The following is a 5,899-nucleotide window of genomic DNA, read 5'->3' on the forward strand; positions in this document are numbered from 1 at the left end:
AGTTACCAGTCAAATAATTGGATTTCCTATCAAATATGTATTATGACTTATTCTTGTATCATATTTCACTTGAAGTTATATTGGGTCCATTCACACAAAATAGTGGTATTTGAGTTAATTATATGTGTATTTCAGTATTATGTAAGTGTATTTGAGTATATCTGAGTGTATTTGAGTATATGAGTGTATTTGAGTATATCTGAGTGTATTTGAGTACATTTGAGTATATCTGAGTGTATCTTGGTATATGAGTGTATTTGGGTATATGAGTGTATTTGAGTATATCTGAGTGTATTTGAGTACATTTGAGTATATCTGAGTGTATCTGGGTATATCTGAGTGTATTTGAGTCTATCTGAGTATATCCGAGTGTATTTGAGTATATCTAAGTGCCGATTAATTGACAACTTTTTTGATAATTTTGACGATGTTTGTCATTTTCGTAAGAATGTACAGCACTTTTCGTTGTTCTTGTACAATTACCTTCACGCTCTTGTCCGTTTCAGAAGTATTAATTTTGGGTAGTCGGGTGCTCTAGGACGATTTATAGAGCAAATGTTAATGTTCATGCTTCAATATTGGAACTCTTCAGTGTTTTAGGTATCGAAATCGGCATATAGAAACGAATAAATGTTGATAAATGAATGCAATGGATCGTAATTAATTCAATTAATTATTTACAGAAAATTTACAAAGACATAAGGTATAGTTAGAAGGTTTTGGTTGTACAAACAGAGACATATATAGAGAGATAAGTAACATTGCTATTTTCCGTACAAGTGGTGGCTCCCTTTATTCTTGACCACTCAAGCATATACCTTATCGAGAGCACCCTGTCCCCTATCAAACACACGCGAGCACAGGTAAATCGGGCTTTGAGCATGTGTGTATCGGTGTACTGGAACCTATTTGACATGTTCTGGTTAATCCGTCATTACGTCAGACCAAATCTGGTCATTTTAAATACATGTGTACACACAAAAGCACATCGTTTTATTTTGGCCACTACAAAAGTTACCACATTAACCAAAAACTATCAAACTTATGGGATATAGTCTTATTGATCATGTACATTGTTGTCATTTATCCGTATTTTCGAAAATCCATTGGGTCCTATTCGACATGTCCAAGTTTCGTAATTAAGCAGCCATTACGTCAGATCAAAACATCGTCAATTTTAAACGCACACAAAAAGGACATCGTTTTATCTAGGCCACTACAAAAGTTACCACATTAACCAAAAAGTATCATACTTATGGAATGTGGATTATCTTGATTATCATGCACATTGTTGTCAATTGTCCGTATTCTTGAAACCCCATAGGGACTTTTCGAAAATTGGAGATTCCCGCTGATCTTTCCTGCGTTGTGCTTGACTTTCATACTCAAAATACAAACACTTGGACAGCAAATTGTGATATATTTCATATTGGTGACACTTCTGCACTTTGATGTTAATAAAATTAAAGCACATAATTGGATCTTGGCGATGATTTCAAATAGAAATTATCGATTATGATGTGTCTGGTTTTCAAGTTTTCTCCAATATGGCGTCTAGTGAAGACTGAACCAAGCTACCGCAAAGAATTGTGGGAAGGTCAGGGGCCACTATGTAAACCCAAACAGAAATGGCAAGCTTGCGATTCACTATTATTGCAAGCTTGCCGCAAGCTTAATCTGCGAGCTAGGAATTGGAACCTTGCAGCAAGCTAGTATTTGAAACCTCGCGGCAAGCTTGCGGCGAGCTAGTTTCTGCAAGCTTGCGGCGAGCTTGTTTCTGCAAGCTTGCGGCGAACTAGTTACTGCAAGCTTGCGGCGAGCTTGTTTCTGCAAGCTTGCGGCGAGCTAGTTTCTGCAAGCTTGGGGCGAGCTTGTTTCTGCAAGCTTGCGACGAGCTTGTTTATGCAAGCTTGCGGCGAGCTAGTTTCTGCAAGCTTGCGGTAAGCCACTTTATGCAAGCTTGCCGCAAGCTAAATAGTCTAGCTCTGAGGTAAAAATAAATTTAATGCAGCAAAAATAAAGCAAAAACATCAAATTAATGTAAAAGTCTGTATTTCTATCATTCAGAGCAGTACGGCATGCTGTTACAATAAAACACCTTATAGATACGAACTTTATATACAAACATCTATATTTTATTCCATATTCTTTTAAACTAAATCATTAATGCACACTTACATAACAATACCTCAAAGGTTATTTAATTTCTAGTTCATGAATGTTTTTCTTATCATTGTTAATCTCTGTTGTCACTGCAATAATGGCTTATAGTTTTTGTTGGCATTCGGTAGAATATTCATCATATGTTGATAATACCAGTTCTTTTTTCAGTACAGTTACAATATCTTTTAACTCTTCCTGTCATTTCCGTCCACTTCAGAGCTCACTGTATCTTTTTGCATTTGTGCTACAAAAAAATAAAACAAAGCAATATTACATAGAATATTGATCAATTGATGTTATTCTTTGTAAGCCAAAACAACTATATTAGATATTTGAAGACATCTTTAAATGTCAACAACTAAATCTGGCTTAATTACAATTTTTCTAATGTGACCACTCTAGATATTTCATGATAGAGAATCAAATATGTGACCTTCCAAGTTTAGGCATATATATCACAAGTTGACTATCCATAGAGTAAAATTTTGTATGATGCCTAGATCTAGAAGTGCTGTCTTATAAACAGAAGCTTGGTTAGCTTTATATACAGGTTTTATTGTCAGTTTGTCTTAAAACTATTTTTGTGCAATAATTGCAGCATATCTAAAACACAAGAAATGAATGTAAAAATACACATTTCTCATATATAATGTTCAACTTTCCTAGGCTTTTCTGTTGTAAAAGATAAAATATACAAAAGTTTTTGTTTTTGTTAGATGTGCTAGTGTTATAGCTCTGGGTTTTTTTTCACCCCAAATTTCCAAAGATTATAGAATAATGTTTATTTTAGATCAGTAAATTATTCTTATATCACTTGAAACATTATCTGTAAGTTATCATAAATCTCACCACTCACCATTTATTGTTGACCCTTGGAAATCTTCATCTGGATCACTTCACTGAGTCCATCTTCTGTTTGTTTATGTAACTTATTTACAGAACTTTCAACATGCAGATGTAGATAGGTTGCACATATCCTTACCATGTCCAGAATGACAGAAGTTGATTCTATTTCCAGAAGTGATTGATAGGACAATTTATACTGATTCACAGAGATGCAAAATGTCCACATGCAGCCACAGGAAACTCAATTCAAAGTGGGGACCTTGTTTTACATTGGTCAATCTTAAGTTGGGGCACAGGAAAGGTTTTTCATTCATACAGACTTAATAAAAATGAAGATTTGTGAGTTCAACAGATGCTTTTTAAAATACTATAAAATTGCATTGAAGTTACTTTTACAATATTGTTTCATTTTATGTATTTATTACTGAAATAAATCATCAAATAAGTCACAATACAGTCAGTTAGAAATGAACCTTATACCCCAGGGTTGGCCCCATGGTGTCTGGAGTCTGACTGGCATGGACTTCCTGTACTCATCAGCTTGAATTGGTATCATATTACCTTGGTCAAGCTGGGCCAGTCTACTGATAACATATGCTCTCCTTTTGTTTGTTTACACATATTGGTGTTGGAAAGGTTTTTGATAATAAGGCTTCAACATATATTTTGCTGAAATTTGCACTGATGGAAATTCAATTCACATAATTTGCAGGTTACCCTTAGAATGAATATCACTCCTAGAAACAACTGATTATACTAACAAAAATATATCATAATATATTCACTGATAACTTTAATAAAGAGGATTTTATAAATACATGTGTAAAATATATAAATGAAGCAATACTTTAAGCATTATTATAAATTGGTTGGATATCTAAATTTGAAAAGATATGAATGTCATGATTATTATTGAAGTTTTACAAACATGAATTGCAATTTAAACAGTAATGATTGATTACTAAAATCATCATTCAATTTTGATTCAAAAAGAGGTGTTTTAACTCTGAAGAAACTCACATTCACCTTTAGATAATCTGATATGAAATACTAAAAGTTACAGATTTTGAAATAGAAAATCTATGCTGCTGTGACGTAGAAGATTTTCACATCTCACAAGTAACATATCAGAGTAGAAAAATTTCTAAGTCCACAACATGCAGAATATTGTAAAGGACTGAAGGCTTGCAAGCTTGCAAAAAGAGAACCCTCCTGCAAGCTTGCAGAATGACTTGCAAGCTTGCAGAAGGGCTTGCAAGCTTGCAGATGAACTCGCAAGCTTGCAGAAGGACTCGCAAGCTTGCAACCATGATCTTGCGAGCTTGCAGAAGGACTTGCAAGCTTGCAGAAGGACTCGCAAGCTTGCAGAAGGACTCGCAAGCTCGCAAGCTTGCAGAAGGACTCGCAAGCTTGCAACCATGATCTTGCGAGCTTGCGGATAGCTTAAGTTTTAGGACCTGCCTGCCTGCAAGCTTGCGCAAGCTTCTTACTAGCTTGCATATAGCTTGCGAAGAGTAAAATAAGCTTGCTGCAAGCTTGCCGCAAGCTTACTGCAAGCAAGTATTTTTGTTTGGGTTAACACAAGGGCAAATAGAGAGCTGCCAATCTCTGTATATAATATATGTCTCTGGTACAAACAAGTTTGTGGATTCGACACTGTGGTAAAACCACCGTCCTCGTCGTTGCCATGACAGCCGATCTAAGCCGCGATCACGAACGCACTAACAAAGTGAAAGTTGAAGTCTTTTGCGGAACATGCCGTTTTTTCTTAAAACTACATTCACACCTCATATTGATTGAGGTTGATTTACCATACCTGATTAATTGAAATAAAAGAAAACTAACCAAAACACTAAAAAAAATCAGGCAGTGCAGACACAATACGGGATCTGTAAACAATGTGACGTTATCGGAATGTACAAGTTGCAACAATGTACAACAATGTATATTTTACATGAATACACTAATGAGCAACGAAATGGGACGCAACATTAACCCACATGCGCATCTGAGTACATTTGAGTATATCTGAGTGGATTTGACTTGGAGTATATCTGAGTGTATTTGTATAGCTTAGACACACAAATGAGTGGATTTGAGTATATCTGAGTGTATTTGAGTGTATCTGAGTGTATTTGAGTATATCTGAGTGCATTTGAGTATATCTGAGTGCATTTGTATACAGTGTATATATCTGAGTGTATTTGAGTACATCTGAGTGGATTTAAGTATATCTGAGTGGATTCGAGTACATCTTAGTGGATTTGAGTATATGTAAGTGGATTTGAGTACATCTGAGTGCATTTGAGTAAATCTGAGTGCATTTGAATAAAATGTTAAGTGTACTGAAGCAACATTGGGGGAAATATAACTCATTCATTGTCAGACTGTTTAAACTTTGACTACGTATAATCCAGTAATGTTAGATCTAGGATAACACGAAACTTAGGACAGGGTAATTGGCGTCAGAACAAAAAAAAAAAAAAAAAAAATAGCCAAAGACCTTTAGAAAAAGAAAAAGAAAATAGCCAGAGACCTTTAACTAGATGAAGTACACATGGGCTGGTCAGAGACGTCTCTGTCTGGCCCTTTGGTAATTATAAGGTAGTCTCTAGATCTCTATATCATTGAAAATGTCCACTACTAAACAGTCAATATAGCTTAAAATGTCTTATCGTTGAAAGATTACAGTAGATATACTAAACATGGCACCTGATACTTACATTAGATCTATAACATGTAAAACGTGTCTTTCACTAACAGCATCAATTTGTTTCCGATTTGGGGAGATCAGAATATACAGTCTTCTGATTGGTTGAAAAAAAAGATACAGAGGGGGCCCACCAATTTTTTTAAAGGAAGAAAGTTAAAATCTCCTAAAATTCGGCCG

At 35.1% G+C, this 5,899-nt stretch overlaps 1 long non-coding RNA gene across 1 annotated transcript; it reads right to left on the minus strand.

Moving 5' to 3' along the window:
- Positions 1–2,035: 2,035 nt before the first annotated feature.
- Positions 2,036–4,005, minus strand: LOC117320342. Its single transcript, XR_004531013.1, has 2 exons — positions 3,020–4,005; positions 2,036–2,407 (listed from the first exon to the last, which is right to left on the minus strand). It is a non-coding gene; the product is annotated as an uncharacterized LOC117320342 (long non-coding RNA).
- Between the last annotated feature and the right edge of the window lie 1,894 nt (positions 4,006–5,899).

This window comes from Pecten maximus, unplaced genomic scaffold, assembly GCF_902652985.1.
Source record: "Pecten maximus unplaced genomic scaffold, xPecMax1.1, whole genome shotgun sequence".
Classification (NCBI taxonomy): domain Eukaryota; kingdom Metazoa; phylum Mollusca; class Bivalvia; order Pectinida; family Pectinidae; genus Pecten; species Pecten maximus.